The 19,351-nt window shown below is 31.3% G+C and overlaps 1 long non-coding RNA gene across 1 annotated transcript in view; it reads left to right on the top strand.

Annotated features, from left to right (window-relative positions):
• The first annotated feature begins 39 nt into the window (after positions 1-39).
• The window catches only part of LOC148627624 (uncharacterized), a 38,550-nt gene continuing 19,238 nt past the window's right edge, over positions 40-19,351 (top strand). The window contains exons 1-3 of the long non-coding RNA XR_015921209.1: positions 40-177; positions 776-845; positions 1,602-1,845. This is a non-coding gene — a long non-coding RNA (uncharacterized LOC148627624). The remainder of the gene's footprint in view (positions 178-775; positions 846-1,601; positions 1,846-19,351) is intronic.

Raw genomic sequence — 19,351 nt, forward strand, 5'->3', positions numbered from 1 at the left:
TTACATTTAGTATCATTGAAAGGTTTAACCTGGTATGATTTGTCTCCCTTTATAGAATGGTTTTTTAAAGTCTCATTGTAAACAAATAACCGTAACTATATACGTTTGTTATAATTGTCTCGATACGAAACATGGAAGTTATGTTATTTATTTCGGTTATATTTGTTTCACTTCAAGGTGAGGATTTTTTTTTGCTATAACGCTTTTATGTAAATTTCATACAAAAATAAATCTTCTGTTAATTGATTCATCTATAACATCCAAACTTGAGAAATTCCTATTATTCCAACGGTGCCATCCATTCATGAAATAAAATTAAAAAAAAACAACAAATGGACAAATTAAGTTGGAAGTGTCTTTAATTATCTACTCCGTACGAATACAAAATACACACCAAACGTAATGTACTATATGAAACATTTCGAAAGCTTATTTTGCCCACCTTTTGAAGAAAATGTAATTATATAATAACAACAATCTAACTCAAGATAAAATCTGACAACCCAAGTCTTTGTAAATAAAGCTGATTAGCCTAATGTTTCATAACAAAGACATACTTTCATATTTCAAATAACAAATAGTGTCATATTCTTTTAAAAATCTTTAAATAATAGATCAATCATATTTAATATAATTACTAAGTATTCTTAATTCATTGACTACTAGTTAAATTCAAAGCGTAAAAAAAATAATAAAATTACAAATATTAAAAACAGTATTAAAAAATGTTGCTTCAGTCGGTAACGCAATGAATCTTTATTCTATATTGTTTCAGATCATTGTTTAGAAGCAAGATTCAGGTCGCGTGCCAGATATGGGTACTATTCAGGTGGAGGGGGTAGCAGGTAACGCAAATATTTCATGTTTCTCTTTCAAGTTCTAATAATAATGTCTTGGATTTGGTTGACAAAGGATGTTAAATTTCTCGTCAAAGGGAAGTATTTTGATCGTATCGTTGTTTTTTTTAAAGAGTGGCCTTTTCTGGTTAGTTAGGAAAAGAGAAATGGATGGAGGAAAAAATATTTGAATTCGAAAACAGTGGGTTTTTTTTCCCACGCAGTCGGTATAGTTTCGCTTTTTATCCTTTGACCTGAAGGACGCTGTTCTATGTAAACGCAAATCAACTGATCGTAATTAGGTTTCCCGATTGGCCAAATGATGCTAACTTAGTGATGTTTGAAAAAACTGTATCGAAATTATGAAATTGCGTTCGAAAAAAACAAATCGAAAATTTGAAATTGCGTGCCATGTGTTATTTTCTTGAAAGCAATGTAGAAACATAAAAAGGAACATAATTTTACTGCGTCAGCTATCTTTTGTTTTATCAATATACTTATTTTAGTGTTCGCAGACATCAATGGCGTGCGCTTTGCTAGTCATCGCAGGTAATATACATACTTCTTGGAATGGGGCAAATTTATTTGTTTCACCAATTTTTGTTGCTGCAGTTATTTTTGCTTAGATTTTATTCCACGCCTAGTATATGTAGTGATAAAACATTGTATAATACTCAATTAACAAAAAAAAGTATTTCTTATAAAAAGCATGAAAACCAACTTTTAAAGAGATGACATTACAGAATTGTTATTTATTTTTTTCAGCACCAATGGATACATTGCCTTGGGTGTTTGTCTAGGAATATTTGCCTTTATTTTTGCTTTTTTTTTATAAAATATAAATGTTGTTCTAACCGAAACAACAGTATAAGTAGTATAACATCAAAATTTTCGCTACCTAAAACTGCGAAGAAGGAACCAGCTTTTCAACTAGCAAAAGATGATAACAGTGAATCATCCAAACAGGACGTGAAAATCATACTGACTAAAAACACTAAAGTTGCAAAAGGTATGTTCATGTAAATGCTATAGGTTACAGACCACCAATTCAACCAATGAGCATTTGGAACGTACGCAAAAATAGTCCTACGCAGAAATTACCCCTGTTCCTCTTAGTGCTGTGAAAAAAGTTCTCATCTTATTTTAAAAATTTAAAGAGTTTCTGAAAGGAAAAACATTTCTGTACATTTTATAGGTGCATTTTGCTTCTTGTGATGTGAAGCCTAATCTCCATAATGATTTTTAAATATACCCCTATCTTGTGAAAACACTGGGATTTCCCATACTATTTATAGACCCTTCACTTCCGGTGACCAGTACTGCACTGCAAGTCTGCTAACCCCACATGCCATTCTGAGGATTGTGAGCTGACATATGTAGAATCATGCTGATATATAGTCATCTGCAGGTTAAAGTTAAGGTAAAGTCCAGAGAAGCCATTGAATATTGTGAAATTAGCATAGAAGCCTATGGGAAGTGGAATTAGTGGTTTTTAGCCTTAAGTTGAAGCCATGGCAAAATGAAAAGTTTCTTGAAATAGCTTTAAACTACTTGAAGATCTTGTTAACTTTGCCATGAGAGGAATACACTACAAAAATCCTTCAAAATATGCATTTTTTTAAGTTATAGGTCCAAATTATGGAAAATTGGTCTTTTTGGCTGATTTTTATGTCCTATCTTGTAAAAAGTGTAGAAAATTTAGTAAAAATATCAAATATTAAACTTTGAGGGCTATATTTACCTAAATATGGTAGTAATAAGCACTTGAAATCAAGTTTTGTGTAGATTTGAGCAAAAATTAGGTTAGAAATGAGGAAAAACTCACTTTCATTACTGCGGTTAAGGCCATATAAGCATTCCCCTATGGCAACATGGAAAATCCATTATTGAGCACTTTTTTTGCTTTAGGTGCCCTTTACTGGTCATGTTTTAATGTGAAAACACTGTATTTACAAATTTAATGCCAAATATATCACCTTTTGTGAAAATTTAAAGATTTAGGATTTTTGACATGTGATCAAGAAAAAGGGGGAGGCATGTCAGAAATAAATTTTTAAAAATAGACCAATTTCTCAGAAAATGATTACTTTTAAAACTATTTCTTCATTAATATTGTTAAAAAACAAGTTGTGATTGATATTTTTTATTTGAAAAGTCAGAAAAAGTTCTTTGCAAATATTTAATGCATTTCAGTATGGTAGAATATTTTCACTTTTTTGCTCGCACAACTTGGTTACCCTATATTTAAAAATCAAATATTTAAAAAAGTGCTTGTCACATTTCACTGAAACTTTGCAAATGCATTCAGTATGTGTGTAGGAAGATACCTGTATAGTTATTTATTTTTTCTAAGACAAAAAGTGACCCTTTAGGTTACAGACCACCAATTCAACCAATGAGCATTTGGAACGTACGCAAAAATAGTCCTACGCAGAAATTACCCCTGTTCCTCTTAGTGCTGTGAAAAAAGTTCTCATCTTATTTTAAAAATTTAAAGAGTTTCTGAAAGGAAAAACATTTCTGTACATTTTATAGGTGCATTTTGCTTCTTGTGATGTGAAGCCTAATCTCCATAATGATTTTTAAATATACCCCTATCTTGTGAAAACACTGGGATTTCCCATACTATTTATAGACCCTTCACTTCCGGTGACCAGTACTGCACTGCAAGTCTGCTAACCCCACATGCCATTCTGAGGATTGTGAGCTGACATATGTAGAATCATGCTGATATATAGTCATCTGCAGGTTAAAGTTAAGGTAAAGTCCAGAGAAGCCATTGAATATTGTGAAATTAGCATAGAAGCCTATGGGAAGTGGAATTAGTGGTTTTTAGCCTTAAGTTGAAGCCATGGCAAAATGAAAAGTTTCTTGAAATAGCTTTAAACTACTTGAAGATCTTGTTAACTTTGCCATGAGAGGAATACACTACAAAAATCCTTCAAAATATGCATTTTTTTAAGTTATAGGTCCAAATTATGGAAAATTGGTCTTTTTGGCTGATTTTTATGTCCTATCTTGTAAAAAGTGTAGAAAATTTAGTAAAAATATCAAATATTAAACTTTGAGGGCTATATTTACCTAAATATGGTAGTAATAAGCACTTGAAATCAAGTTTTGTGTAGATTTGAGCAAAAATTAGGTTAGAAATGAGGAAAAACTCACTTTCATTACTGCGGTTAAGGCCATATAAGCATTCCCCTATGGCAACATGGAAAATCCATTATTGAGCACTTTTTTTGCTTTAGGTGCCCTTTACTGGTCATGTTTTAATGTGAAAACACTGTATTTACAAATTTAATGCCAAATATATCACCTTTTGTGAAAATTTAAAGATTTAGGATTTTTGACATGTGATCAAGAAAAAGGGGGAGGCATGTCAGAAATAAATTTTTAAAAATAGACCAATTTCTCAGAAAATGATTACTTTTAAAACTATTTCTTCATTAATATTGTTAAAAAACAAGTTGTGATTGATATTTTTTATTTGAAAAGTCAGAAAAAGTTCTTTGCAAATATTTAATGCATTTCAGTATGGTAGAATATTTTCACTTTTTTGCTCGCACAACTTGGTTACCCTATATTTAAAAATCAAATATTTAAAAAAGTGCTTGTCACATTTCACTGAAACTTTGCAAATGCATTCAGTATGTGTGTAGGAAGATACCTGTATAGTTATTTATTTTTTCTAAGACAAAAAGTGACCCTTTAGGTTACAGACCACCAATTCAACCAATGAGCATTTGGAACGTACGCAAAAATAGTCCTACGCAGAAATTACCCCTGTTCCTCTTAGTGCTGTGAAAAAAGTTCTCATCTTATTTTAAAAATTTAAAGAGTTTCTGAAAGGAAAAACATTTCTGTACATTTTATAGGTGCATTTTGCTTCTTGTGATGTGAAGCCTAATCTCCATAATGATTTTTAAATATACCCCTATCTTGTGAAAACACTGGGATTTCCCATGCTATTTATAGACCCTTCACTTCCGGTGACCAGTACTGCACTGCAAGTCTGCTAACCCCACATGCCATTCTGAGGATTGTGAGCTGACATATGTAGAATCATGCTGATATATAGTCATCTGCAGGTTAAAGTTAAGGTAAAGTCCAGAGAAGCCATTGAATATTGTGAAATTAGCATAGAAGCCTATGGGAAGTGGAATTAGTGGTTTTTAGCCTTAAGTTGAAGCCATGGCAAAATGAAAAGTTTCTTGAAATAGCTTTAAACTACTTGAAGATCTTGTTAACTTTGCCATGAGAGGAATACACTACAAAAATCCTTCAAAATATGCATTTTTTTAAGTTATAGGTCCAAATTATGGAAAATTGGTCTTTTTGGCTGATTTTTATGTCCTATCTTGTAAAAAGTGTAGAAAATTTAGTAAAAATATCAAATATTAAACTTTGAGGGCTATATTTACCTAAATATGGTAGTAATAAGCACTTGAAATCAAGTTTTGTGTAGATTTGAGCAAAAATTAGGTTAGAAATGAGGAAAAACTCACTTTCATTACTGCGGTTAAGGCCATATAAGCATTCCCCTATGGCAACATGGAAAATCCATTATTGAGCACTTTTTTTGCTTTAGGTGCCCTTTACTGGTCATGTTTTAATGTGAAAACACTGTATTTACAAATTTAATGCCAAATATATCACCTTTTGTGAAAATTTAAAGATTTAGGATTTTTGACATGTGATCAAGAAAAAGGGGGAGGCATGTCAGAAATAAATTTTTAAAAATAGACCAATTTCTCAGAAAATGATTACTTTTAAAACTATTTCTTCATTAATATTGTTAAAAAACAAGTTGTGATTGATATTTTTTATTTGAAAAGTCAGAAAAAGTTCTTTGCAAATATTTAATGCATTTCAGTATGGTAGAATATTTTCACTTTTTTGCTCGCACAACTTGGTTACCCTATATTTAAAAATCAAATATTTAAAAAAGTGCTTGTCACATTTCACTGAAACTTTGCAAATGCATTCAGTATGTGTGTAGGAAGATACCTGCATAGTTATTTATTTTTTCTAAGACAAAAAGTGACCCTTTAGGTTACAGACCACCAATTCAACCAATGAGCATTTGGAACGTACGCAAAAATAGTCCTACGCAGAAATTACCCCTGTTCCTCTTAGTGCTGTGAAAAAAGTTCTCATCTTATTTTAAAAATTTAAAGAGTTTCTGAAAGGAAAAACATTTCTGTACATTTTATAGGTGCATTTTGCTTCTTGTGATGTGAAGCCTAATCTCCATAATGATTTTTAAATATACCCCTATCTTGTGAAAACACTGGGATTTCCCATACTATTTATAGACCCTTCACTTCCGGTGACCAGTACTGCACTGCAAGTCTGCTAACCCCACATGCCATTCTGAGGATTGTGAGCTGACATATGTAGAATCATGCTGATATATAGTCATCTGCAGGTTAAAGTTAAGGTAAAGTCCAGAGAAGCCATTGAATATTGTGAAATTAGCATAGAAGCCTATGGGAAGTGGAATTAGTGGTTTTTAGCCTTAAGTTGAAGCCATGGCAAAATGAAAAGTTTCTTGAAATAGCTTTAAACTACTTGAAGATCTTGTTAACTTTGCCATGAGAGGAATACACTACAAAAATCCTTCAAAATATGCATTTTTTTAAGTTATAGGTCCAAATTATGGAAAATTGGTCTTTTTGGCTGATTTTTATGTCCTATCTTGTAAAAAGTGTAGAAAATTTAGTAAAAATATCAAATATTAAACTTTGAGGGCTATATTTACCTAAATATGGTAGTAATAAGCACTTGAAATCAAGTTTTGTGTAGATTTGAGCAAAAATTAGGTTAGAAATGAGGAAAAACTCACTTTCATTACTGCGGTTAAGGCCATATAAGCATTCCCCTATGGCAACATGGAAAATCCATTATTGAGCACTTTTTTTGCTTTAGGTGCCCTTTACTGGTCATGTTTTAATGTGAAAACACTGTATTTACAAATTTAATGCCAAATATATCACCTTTTGTGAAAATTTAAAGATTTAGGATTTTTGACATGTGATCAAGAAAAAGGGGGAGGCATGTCAGAAATAAATTTTTAAAAATAGACCAATTTCTCAGAAAATGATTACTTTTAAAACTATTTCTTCATTAATATTGTTAAAAAACAAGTTGTGATTGATATTTTTTATTTGAAAAGTCAGAAAAAGTTCTTTGCAAATATTTAATGCATTTCAGTATGGTAGAATATTTTCACTTTTTTGCTCGCACAACTTGGTTACCCTATATTTAAAAATCAAATATTTAAAAAAGTGCTTGTCACATTTCACTGAAACTTTGCAAATGCATTCAGTATGTGTGTAGGAAGATACCTGTATAGTTATTTATTTTTTCTAAGACAAAAAGTGACCCTTTAGGTTACAGACCACCAATTCAACCAATGAGCATTTGGAACGTACGCAAAAATAGTCCTACGCAGAAATTACCCCTGTTCCTCTTAGTGCTGTGAAAAAAGTTCTCATCTTATTTTAAAAATTTAAAGAGTTTCTGAAAGGAAAAACATTTCTGTACATTTTATAGGTGCATTTTGCTTCTTGTGATGTGAAGCCTAATCTCCATAATGATTTTTAAATATACCCCTATCTTGTGAAAACACTGGGATTTCCCATGCTATTTATAGACCCTTCACTTCCGGTGACCAGTACTGCACTGCAAGTCTGCTAACCCCACATGCCATTCTGAGGATTGTGAGCTGACATATGTAGAATCATGCTGATATATAGTCATCTGCAGGTTAAAGTTAAGGTAAAGTCCAGAGAAGCCATTGAATATTGTGAAATTAGCATAGAAGCCTATGGGAAGTGGAATTAGTGGTTTTTAGCCTTAAGTTGAAGCCATGGCAAAATGAAAAGTTTCTTGAAATAGCTTTAAACTACTTGAAGATCTTGTTAACTTTGCCATGAGAGGAATACACTACAAAAATCCTTCAAAATATGCATTTTTTTAAGTTATAGGTCCAAATTATGGAAAATTGGTCTTTTTGGCTGATTTTTATGTCCTATCTTGTAAAAAGTGTAGAAAATTTAGTAAAAATATCAAATATTAAACTTTGAGGGCTATATTTACCTAAATATGGTAGTAATAAGCACTTGAAATCAAGTTTTGTGTAGATTTGAGCAAAAATTAGGTTAGAAATGAGGAAAAACTCACTTTCATTACTGCGGTTAAGGCCATATAAGCATTCCCCTATGGCAACATGGAAAATCCATTATTGAGCACTTTTTTTGCTTTAGGTGCCCTTTACTGGTCATGTTTTAATGTGAAAACACTGTATTTACAAATTTAATGCCAAATATATCACCTTTTGTGAAAATTTAAAGATTTAGGATTTTTGACATGTGATCAAGAAAAAGGGGGAGGCATGTCAGAAATAAATTTTTAAAAATAGACCAATTTCTCAGAAAATGATTACTTTTAAAACTATTTCTTCATTAATATTGTTAAAAAACAAGTTGTGATTGATATTTTTTATTTGAAAAGTCAGAAAAAGTTCTTTGCAAATATTTAATGCATTTCAGTATGGTAGAATATTTTCACTTTTTTGCTCGCACAACTTGGTTACCCTATATTTAAAAATCAAATATTTAAAAAAGTGCTTGTCACATTTCACTGAAACTTTGCAAATGCATTCAGTATGTGTGTAGGAAGATACCTGCATAGTTATTTATTTTTTCTAAGACAAAAAGTGACCCTTTAGGTTACAGACCACCAATTCAACCAATGAGCATTTGGAACGTACGCAAAAATAGTCCTACGCAGAAATTACCCCTGTTCCTCTTAGTGCTGTGAAAAAAGTTCTCATCTTATTTTAAAAATTTAAAGAGTTTCTGAAAGGAAAAACATTTCTGTACATTTTATAGGTGCATTTTGCTTCTTGTGATGTGAAGCCTAATCTCCATAATGATTTTTAAATATACCCCTATCTTGTGAAAACACTGGGATTTCCCATACTATTTATAGACCCTTCACTTCCGGTGACCAGTACTGCACTGCAAGTCTGCTAACCCCACATGCCATTCTGAGGATTGTGAGCTGACATATGTAGAATCATGCTGATATATAGTCATCTGCAGGTTAAAGTTAAGGTAAAGTCCAGAGAAGCCATTGAATATTGTGAAATTAGCATAGAAGCCTATGGGAAGTGGAATTAGTGGTTTTTAGCCTTAAGTTGAAGCCATGGCAAAATGAAAAGTTTCTTGAAATAGCTTTAAACTACTTGAAGATCTTGTTAACTTTGCCATGAGAGGAATACACTACAAAAATCCTTCAAAATATGCATTTTTTTAAGTTATAGGTCCAAATTATGGAAAATTGGTCTTTTTGGCTGATTTTTATGTCCTATCTTGTAAAAAGTGTAGAAAATTTAGTAAAAATATCAAATATTAAACTTTGAGGGCTATATTTACCTAAATATGGTAGTAATAAGCACTTGAAATCAAGTTTTGTGTAGATTTGAGCAAAAATTAGGTTAGAAATGAGGAAAAACTCACTTTCATTACTGCGGTTAAGGCCATATAAGCATTCCCCTATGGCAACATGGAAAATCCATTATTGAGCACTTTTTTTGCTTTAGGTGCCCTTTACTGGTCATGTTTTAATGTGAAAACACTGTATTTACAAATTTAATGCCAAATATATCACCTTTTGTGAAAATTTAAAGATTTAGGATTTTTGACATGTGATCAAGAAAAAGGGGGAGGCATGTCAGAAATAAATTTTTAAAAATAGACCAATTTCTCAGAAAATGATTACTTTTAAAACTATTTCTTCATTAATATTGTTAAAAAACAAGTTGTGATTGATATTTTTTATTTGAAAAGTCAGAAAAAGTTCTTTGCAAATATTTAATGCATTTCAGTATGGTAGAATATTTTCACTTTTTTGCTCGCACAACTTGGTTACCCTATATTTAAAAATCAAATATTTAAAAAAGTGCTTGTCACATTTCACTGAAACTTTGCAAATGCATTCAGTATGTGTGTAGGAAGATACCTGTATAATTATTTATTTTTTCTAAGACAAAAAGTGACCCTTTAGGTTACAGACCACCAATTCAACCAATGAGCATTTGGAACGTACGCAAAAATAGTCCTACGCAGAAATTACCCCTGTTCCTCTTAGTGCTGTGAAAAAAGTTCTCATCTTATTTTAAAAATTTAAAGAGTTTCTGAAAGGAAAAACATTTCTGTACATTTTATAGGTGCATTTTGCTTCTTGTGATGTGAAGCCTAATCTCCATAATGATTTTTAAATATACCCCTATCTTGTGAAAACACTGGGATTTCCCATACTATTTATAGACCCTTCACTTCCGGTGACCAGTACTGCACTGCAAGTCTGCTAACCCCACATGCCATTCTGAGGATTGTGAGCTGACATATGTAGAATCATGCTGATATATAGTCATCTGCAGGTTAAAGTTAAGGTAAAGTCCAGAGAAGCCATTGAATATTGTGAAATTAGCATAGAAGCCTATGGGAAGTGGAATTAGTGGTTTTTAGCCTTAAGTTGAAGCCATGGCAAAATGAAAAGTTTCTTGAAATAGCTTTAAACTACTTGAAGATCTTGTTAACTTTGCCATGAGAGGAATACACTACAAAAATCCTTCAAAATATGCATTTTTTTAAGTTATAGGTCCAAATTATGGAAAATTGGTCTTTTTGGCTGATTTTTATGTCCTATCTTGTAAAAAGTGTAGAAAATTTAGTAAAAATATCAAATATTAAACTTTGAGGGCTATATTTACCTAAATATGGTAGTAATAAGCACTTGAAATCAAGTTTTGTGTAGATTTGAGCAAAAATTAGGTTAGAAATGAGGAAAAACTCACTTTCATTACTGCGGTTAAGGCCATATAAGCATTCCCCTATGGCAACATGGAAAATCCATTATTGAGCACTTTTTTTGCTTTAGGTGCCCTTTACTGGTCATGTTTTAATGTGAAAACACTGTATTTACAAATTTAATGCCAAATATATCACCTTTTGTGAAAATTTAAAGATTTAGGATTTTTGACATGTGATCAAGAAAAAGGGGGAGGCATGTCAGAAATAAATTTTTAAAAATAGACCAATTTCTCAGAAAATGATTACTTTTAAAACTATTTCTTCATTAATATTGTTAAAAAACAAGTTGTGATTGATATTTTTTATTTGAAAAGTCAGAAAAAGTTCTTTGCAAATATTTAATGCATTTCAGTATGGTAGAATATTTTCACTTTTTTGCTCGCACAACTTGGTTACCCTATATTTAAAAATCAAATATTTAAAAAAGTGCTTGTCACATTTCACTGAAACTTTGCAAATGCATTCAGTATGTGTGTAGGAAGATACCTGTATAGTTATTTATTTTTTCTAAGACAAAAAGTGACCCTTTAGGTTACAGACCACCAATTCAACCAATGAGCATTTGGAACGTACGCAAAAATAGTCCTACGCAGAAATTACCCCTGTTCCTCTTAGTGCTGTGAAAAAAGTTCTCATCTTATTTTAAAAATTTAAAGAGTTTCTGAAAGGAAAAACATTTCTGTACATTTTATAGGTGCATTTTGCTTCTTGTGATGTGAAGCCTAATCTCCATAATGATTTTTAAATATACCCCTATCTTGTGAAAACACTGGGATTTCCCATACTATTTATAGACCCTTCACTTCCGGTGACCAGTACTGCACTGCAAGTCTGCTAACCCCACATGCCATTCTGAGGATTGTGAGCTGACATATGTAGAATCATGCTGATATATAGTCATCTGCAGGTTAAAGTTAAGGTAAAGTCCAGAGAAGCCATTGAATATTGTGAAATTAGCATAGAAGCCTATGGGAAGTGGAATTAGTGGTTTTTAGCCTTAAGTTGAAGCCATGGCAAAATGAAAAGTTTCTTGAAATAGCTTTAAACTACTTGAAGATCTTGTTAACTTTGCCATGAGAGGAATACACTACAAAAATCCTTCAAAATATGCATTTTTTTAAGTTATAGGTCCAAATTATGGAAAATTGGTCTTTTTGGCTGATTTTTATGTCCTATCTTGTAAAAAGTGTAGAAAATTTAGTAAAAATATCAAATATTAAACTTTGAGGGCTATATTTACCTAAATATGGTAGTAATAAGCACTTGAAATCAAGTTTTGTGTAGAGTTGAGCAAAAATTAGGTTAGAAATGAGGAAAAACTCACTTTCATTACTGCGGTTAAGGCCATATAAGCATTCCCCTATGGCAACATGGAAAATCCATTATTGAGCACTTTTTTTGCTTTAGGTGCCCTTTACTGGTCATGTTTTAATGTGAAAACACTGTATTTACAAATTTAATGCCAAATATATCACCTTTTGTGAAAATTTAAAGATTTAGGATTTTTGACATGTGATCAAGAAAAAGGGGGAGGCATGTCAGAAATAAATTTTTAAAAATAGACCAATTTCTCAGAAAATGATTACTTTTAAAACTATTTCTTCATTAATATTGTTAAAAAACAAGTTGTGATTGATATTTTTTATTTGAAAAGTCAGAAAAAGTTCTTTGCAAATATTTAATGCATTTCAGTATGGTAGAATATTTTCACTTTTTTGCTCGCACAACTTGGTTACCCTATATTTAAAAATCAAATATTTAAAAAAGTGCTTGTCACATTTCACTGAAACTTTGCAAATGCATTCAGTATGTGTGTAGGAAGATACCTGTATAGTTATTTATTTTTTCTAAGACAAAAAGTGACCCTTTAAGATGAAGCCATGGCAAAATGAAAAGTTTCTTGAAATAGCTTTAAACTACTTGAAGATCTTGTTAACTTTGCCATGAGAGGAATACACTACAAAAATCCTTCAAAATATGCATTTTTTTAAGTTATAGGTCCAAATTATGGAAAATTGGTCTTTTTGGCTGATTTTTATGTCCTATCTTGTAAAAAGTGTAGAAAATTTAGTAAAAATATCAAATATTAAACTTTGAGGGCTATATTTACCTAAATATGGTAGTAATAAGCACTTGAAATCAAGTTTTGTGTAGATTTGAGCAAAAATTAGGTTAGAAATGAGGAAAAACTCACTTTCATTACTGCGGTTAAGGCCATATAAGCATTCCCCTATGGCAACATGGAAAATCCATTATTGAGCACTTTTTTTGCTTTAGGTGCCCTTTACTGGTCATGTTTTAATGTGAAAACACTGTATTTACAAATTTAATGCCAAATATATCACCTTTTGTGAAAATTTAAAGATTTAGGATTTTTGACATGTGATCAAGAAAAAGGGGGAGGCATGTCAGAAATAAATTTTTAAAAATAGACCAATTTCTCAGAAAATGATTACTTTTAAAACTATTTCTTCATTAATATTGTTAAAAAACAAGTTGTGATTGATATTTTTTATTTGAAAAGTCAGAAAAAGTTCTTTGCAAATATTTAATGCATTTCAGTATGGTAGAATATTTTCACTTTTTTGCTCGCACAACTTGGTTACCCTATATTTAAAAATCAAATATTTAAAAAAGTGCTTGTCACATTTCACTGAAACTTTGCAAATGCATTCAGTATGTGTGTAGGAAGATACCTGTATAGTTATTTATTTTTTCTAAGACAAAAAGTGACCCTTTAAGATGAAGCCATGGCAAAATGAAAAGTTTCTTGAAATAGCTTTAAACTACTTGAAGATCTTGTTAACTTTGCCATGAGAGGAATACACTACAAAAATCCTTCAAAATATGCATTTTTTTAAGTTATAGGTCCAAATTATGGAAAATTGGTCTTTTTGGCTGATTTTTATGTCCTATCTTGTAAAAAGTGTAGAAAATTTAGTAAAAATATCAAATATTAAACTTTGAGGGCTATATTTACCTAAATATGGTAGTAATAAGCACTTGAAATCAAGTTTTGTGTAGATTTGAGCAAAAATTAGGTTAGAAATGAGGAAAAACTCACTTTCATTACTGCGGTTAAGGCCATATAAGCATTCCCCTATGGCAACATGGAAAATCCATTATTGAGCACTTTTTTTGCTTTAGGTGCCCTTTACTGGTCATGTTTTAATGTGAAAACACTGTATTTACAAATTTAATGCCAAATATATCACCTTTTGTGAAAATTTAAAGATTTAGGATTTTTGACATGTGATCAAGAAAAAGGGGGAGGCATGTCAGAAATAAATTTTTAAAAATAGACCAATTTCTCAGAAAATGATTACTTTTAAAACTATTTCTTCATTAATATTGTTAAAAAACAAGTTGTGATTGATATTTTTTATTTGAAAAGTCAGAAAAAGTTCTTTGCAAATATTTAATGCATTTCAGTATGGTAGAATATTTTCACTTTTTTGCTCGCACAACTTGGTTACCCTATATTTAAAAATCAAATATTTAAAAAAGTGCTTGTCACATTTCACTGAAACTTTGCAAATGCATTCAGTATGTGTGTAGGAAGATACCTGTATAGTTATTTATTTTTTCTAAGACAAAAAGTGACCCTTTAGGTTACAGACCACCAATTCAACCAATGAGCATTTGGAACGTACGCAAAAATAGTCCTACGCAGAAATTACCCCTGTTCCTCTTAGTGCTGTGAAAAAAGTTCTCATCTTATTTTAAAAATTTAAAGAGTTTCTGAAAGGAAAAACATTTCTGTACATTTTATAGGTGCATTTTGCTTCTTGTGATGTGAAGCCTAATCTCCATAATGATTTTTAAATATACCCCTATCTTGTGAAAACACTGGGATTTCCCATACTATTTATAGACCCTTCACTTCCGGTGACCAGTACTGCACTGCAAGTCTGCTAACCCCACATGCCATTCTGAGGATTGTGAGCTGACATATGTAGAATCATGCTGATATATAGTCATCTGCAGGTTAAAGTTAAGGTAAAGTCCAGAGAAGCCATTGAATATTGTGAAATTAGCATAGAAGCCTATGGGAAGTGGAATTAGTGGTTTTTAGCCTTAAGTTGAAGCCATGGCAAAATGAAAAGTTTCTTGAAATAGCTTTAAACTACTTGAAGATCTTGTTAACTTTGCCATGAGAGGAATACACTACAAAAATCCTTCAAAATATGCATTTTTTTAAGTTATAGGTCCAAATTATGGAAAATTGGTCTTTTTGGCTGATTTTTATGTCCTATCTTGTAAAAAGTGTAGAAAATTTAGTAAAAATATCAAATATTAAACTTTGAGGGCTATATTTACCTAAATATGGTAGTAATAAGCACTTGAAATCAAGTTTTGTGTAGATTTGAGCAAAAATTAGGTTAGAAATGAGGAAAAACTCACTTTCATTACTGCGGTTAAGGCCATATAAGCATTCCCCTATGGCAACATGGAAAATCCATTATTGAGCACTTTTTTTGCTTTAGGTGCCCTTTACTGGTCATGTTTTAATGTGAAAACACTGTATTTACAAATTTAATGCCAAATATATCACCTTTTGTGAAAATTTAAAGATTTAGGATTTTTGACATGTGATCAAGAAAAAGGGGGAGGCATGTCAGAAATAAATTTTTAAAAATAGACCAATTTCTCAGAAAATGATTACTTTTAAAACTATTTCTTCATTAATATTGTTAAAAAACAAGTTGTGATTGATATTTTTTATTTGAAAAGTCAGAAAAAGTTCTTTGCAAATATTTAATGCATTTCAGTATGGTAGAATATTTTCACTTTTTTGCTCGCACAACTTGGTTACCCTATATTTAAAAATCAAATATTTAAAAAAGTGCTTGTCACATTTCACTGAAACTTTGCAAATGCATTCAGTATGTGTGTAGGAAGATACCTGTATAGTTATTTATTTTTTCTAAGACAAAAAGTGACCCTTTAGGTTACAGACCACCAATTCAACCAATGAGCATTTGGAACGTACGCAAAAATAGTCCTACGCAGAAATTACCCCTGTTCCTCTTAGTGCTGTGAAAAAAGTTCTCATCTTATTTTAAAAATTTAAAGAGTTTCTGAAAGGAAAAACATTTCTGTACATTTTATAGGTGCATTTTGCTTCTTGTGATGTGAAGCCTAATCTCCATAATGATTTTTAAATATACCCCTATCTTGTGAAAACACTGGGATTTCCCATACTATTTATAGACCCTTCACTTCCGGTGACCAGTACTGCACTGCAAGTCTGCTAACCCCACATGCCATTCTGAGGATTGTGAGCTGACATATGTAGAATCATGCTGATATATAGTCATCTGCAGGTTAAAGTTAAGGTAAAGTCCAGAGAAGCCATTGAATATTGTGAAATTAGCATAGAAGCCTATGGGAAGTGGAATTAGTGGTTTTTAGCCTTAAGTTGAAGCCATGGCAAAATGAAAAGTTTCTTGAAATAGCTTTAAACTACTTGAAGATCTTGTTAACTTTGCCATGAGAGGAATACACTACAAAAATCCTTCAAAATATGCATTTTTTTAAGTTATAGGTCCAAATTATGGAAAATTGGTCTTTTTGGCTGATTTTTATGTCCTATCTTGTAAAAAGTGTAGAAAATTTAGTAAAAATATCAAATATTAAACTTTGAGGGCTATATTTACCTAAATATGGTAGTAATAAGCACTTGAAATCAAGTTTTGTGTAGATTTGAGCAAAAATTAGGTTAGAAATGAGGAAAAACTCACTTTCATTACTGCGGTTAAGGCCATATAAGCATTCCCCTATGGCAACATGGAAAATCCATTATTGAGCACTTTTTTTGCTTTAGGTGCCCTTTACTGGTCATGTTTTAATGTGAAAACACTGTATTTACAAATTTAATGCCAAATATATCACCTTTTGTGAAAATTTAAAGATTTAGGATTTTTGACATGTGATCAAGAAAAAGGGGGAGGCATGTCAGAAATAAATTTTTAAAAATAGACCAATTTCTCAGAAAATGATTACTTTTAAAACTATTTCTTCATTAATATTGTTAAAAAACAAGTTGTGATTGATATTTTTTATTTGAAAAGTCAGAAAAAGTTCTTTGCAAATATTTAATGCATTTCAGTATGGTAGAATATTTTCACTTTTTTGCTCGCACAACTTGGTTACCCTATATTTAAAAATCAAATATTTAAAAAAGTGCTTGTCACATTTCACTGAAACTTTGCAAATGCATTCAGTATGTGTGTAGGAAGATACCTGTATAGTTATTTATTTTTTCTAAGACAAAAAGTGACCCTTTAGGTTACAGACCACCAATTCAACCAATGAGCATTTGGAACGTACGCAAAAATAGTCCTACGCAGAAATTACCCCTGTTCCTCTTAGTGCTGTGAAAAAAGTTCTCATCTTATTTTAAAAATTTAAAGAGTTTCTGAAAGGAAAAACATTTCTGTACATTTTATAGGTGCATTTTGCTTCTTGTGATGTGAAGCCTAATCTCCATAATGATTTTTAAATATACCCCTATCTTGTGAAAACACTGGGATTTCCCATACTATTTATAGACCCTTCACTTCCGGTGACCAGTACTGCACTGCAAGTCTGCTAACCCCACATGCCATTCTGAGGATTGTGAGCTGACATATGTAGAATCATGCTGATATATAGTCATCTGCAGGTTAAAGTTAAGGTAAAGTCCAGAGAAGCCATTGAATATTGTGAAATTAGCATAGAAGCCTATGGGAAGTGGAATTAGTGGTTTTTAGCCTTAAGTTGAAGCCATGGCAAAATGAAAAGTTTCTTGAAATAGCTTTAAACTACTTGAAGATCTTGTTAACTTTGCCATGAGAGGAATACACTACAAAAATCCTTCAAAATATGCATTTTTTTAAGTTATAGGTCCAAATTATGGAAAATTGGTCTTTTTGGCTGATTTTTATGTCCTATCTTGTAAAAAGTGTAGAAAATTTAGTAAAAATATCAAATATTAAACTTTGAGGGCTATATTTACCTAAATATGGTAGTAATAAGCACTTGAAATCAAGTTTTGTGTAGATTTGAGCAAAAATTAGGTTAGAAATGAGGAAAAACTCACTTTCATTACTGCGGTTAAGGCCATATAAGCATTCCCCTATGGCAACATGGAAAATCCATTATTGAGCACTTTTTTTGCTTTAGGTGCCCTTTACTGGTCATGTTTTAATGTGAAAACACTGTATTTACAAATTTAATGCCAAATATATCACCTTTTGTGAAAATTTAAAGATTTAGGATTTTTGACATGTGATCAAGAAAAAGGGGGAGGCATGTCAGAAATAAATTTTTAAAAATAGACCAATTTCTCAGAAAATGATTACTTTTAAAACTATTTCTTCATTAATATTGTTAAAAAACAAGTTGTGATTGATATTTTTTATTTGAAAAGTCAGAAAAAGTTCTTTGCAAATATTTAATGCATTTCAGTATGGTAGAATATTTTCACTTTTTTGCTCGCACAACTTGGTTACCCTATATTTAAAAATCAAATATTTAAAAAAGTGCTTGTCACATTTCACTGAAACTTTGCAAATGCATTCAGTATGTGTGTAGGAAGATACCTGTATAGTTATTTATTTTTTCTAAGACAAAAAGTGACCCTTTAGGTTACAGACCACCAATTCAACCAATGAGCATTTGGAACGTACGCAAAAATAGTCCTACGCAGAAATTACCCCTGTTCCTCTTAGTGCTGTGAAAAAAGTTCTCATCTTATTTTAAAAATTTAAAGAGTTTCTGAAAGGAAAAACATTTCTGTACATTTTATAGGTGCATTTTGCTTCTTGTGATGTGAAGCCTAATCTCCATAATGATTTTTAAATATACCCCTATCTTGTGAAAACACTGGGATTTCCCATACTATTTATAGACCCTTCACTTCCGGTGACCAGTACTGCACTGCAAGTCTGCTAACCCCACATGCCATTCTGAGGATTGTGAGCTGACATATGTAGAATCATGCTGATATATAGTCATCTGCAGGTTAAAGTTAAGGTAAAGTCCAGAGAAGCCATTGAATATTGTGAAATTAGCATAGAAGCCTATGGGAAGTGGAATTAGTGGTTTTTAGCCTTAAGTTGAAGCCATGGCAAAATGAAAAGTTTCTTGAAATAGCTTTAAACTACTTGAAGATCTTGTTAACTTTGCCATGAGAGGAATACACTACAAAAATCCTTCAAAATATGCATTTTTTTAAGTTATAGGTCCAAATTATGGAAAATTGGTCTTTTTGGCTGATTTTTATGTCCTATCTTGTAAAAAGTGTAGAAAATTTAGTAAAAATATCAAATATTAAACTTTGAGGGCTATATTTACCTAAATATGGTAGTAATAAGCACTTGAAATCAAGTTTTGTGTAGATTTGAGCAAAAATTAGGTTAGAAATGAGGAAAAACTCACTTTCATTACTGCGGTTAAGGCCATATAAGCATTCCCCTATGGCAACATGGAAAATCCATTATTGAGCACTTTTTTTGCTTTAGGTGCCCTTTACTGGTCATGTTTTAATGTGAAAACACTGTATTTACAAATTTAATGCCAAATATATCACCTTTTGTGAAAATTTAAAGATTTAGGATTTTTGACATGTGATCAAGAAAAAGGGGGAGG

Source organism: Perna viridis, chromosome 1 (genome assembly GCF_037379345.1).
Source record: "Perna viridis isolate PV_CMFRI_1.1 ecotype Kerala chromosome 1, ASM3737934v1, whole genome shotgun sequence".
Classification (NCBI taxonomy): Eukaryota; Metazoa; Mollusca; class Bivalvia; order Mytilida; family Mytilidae; genus Perna; species Perna viridis.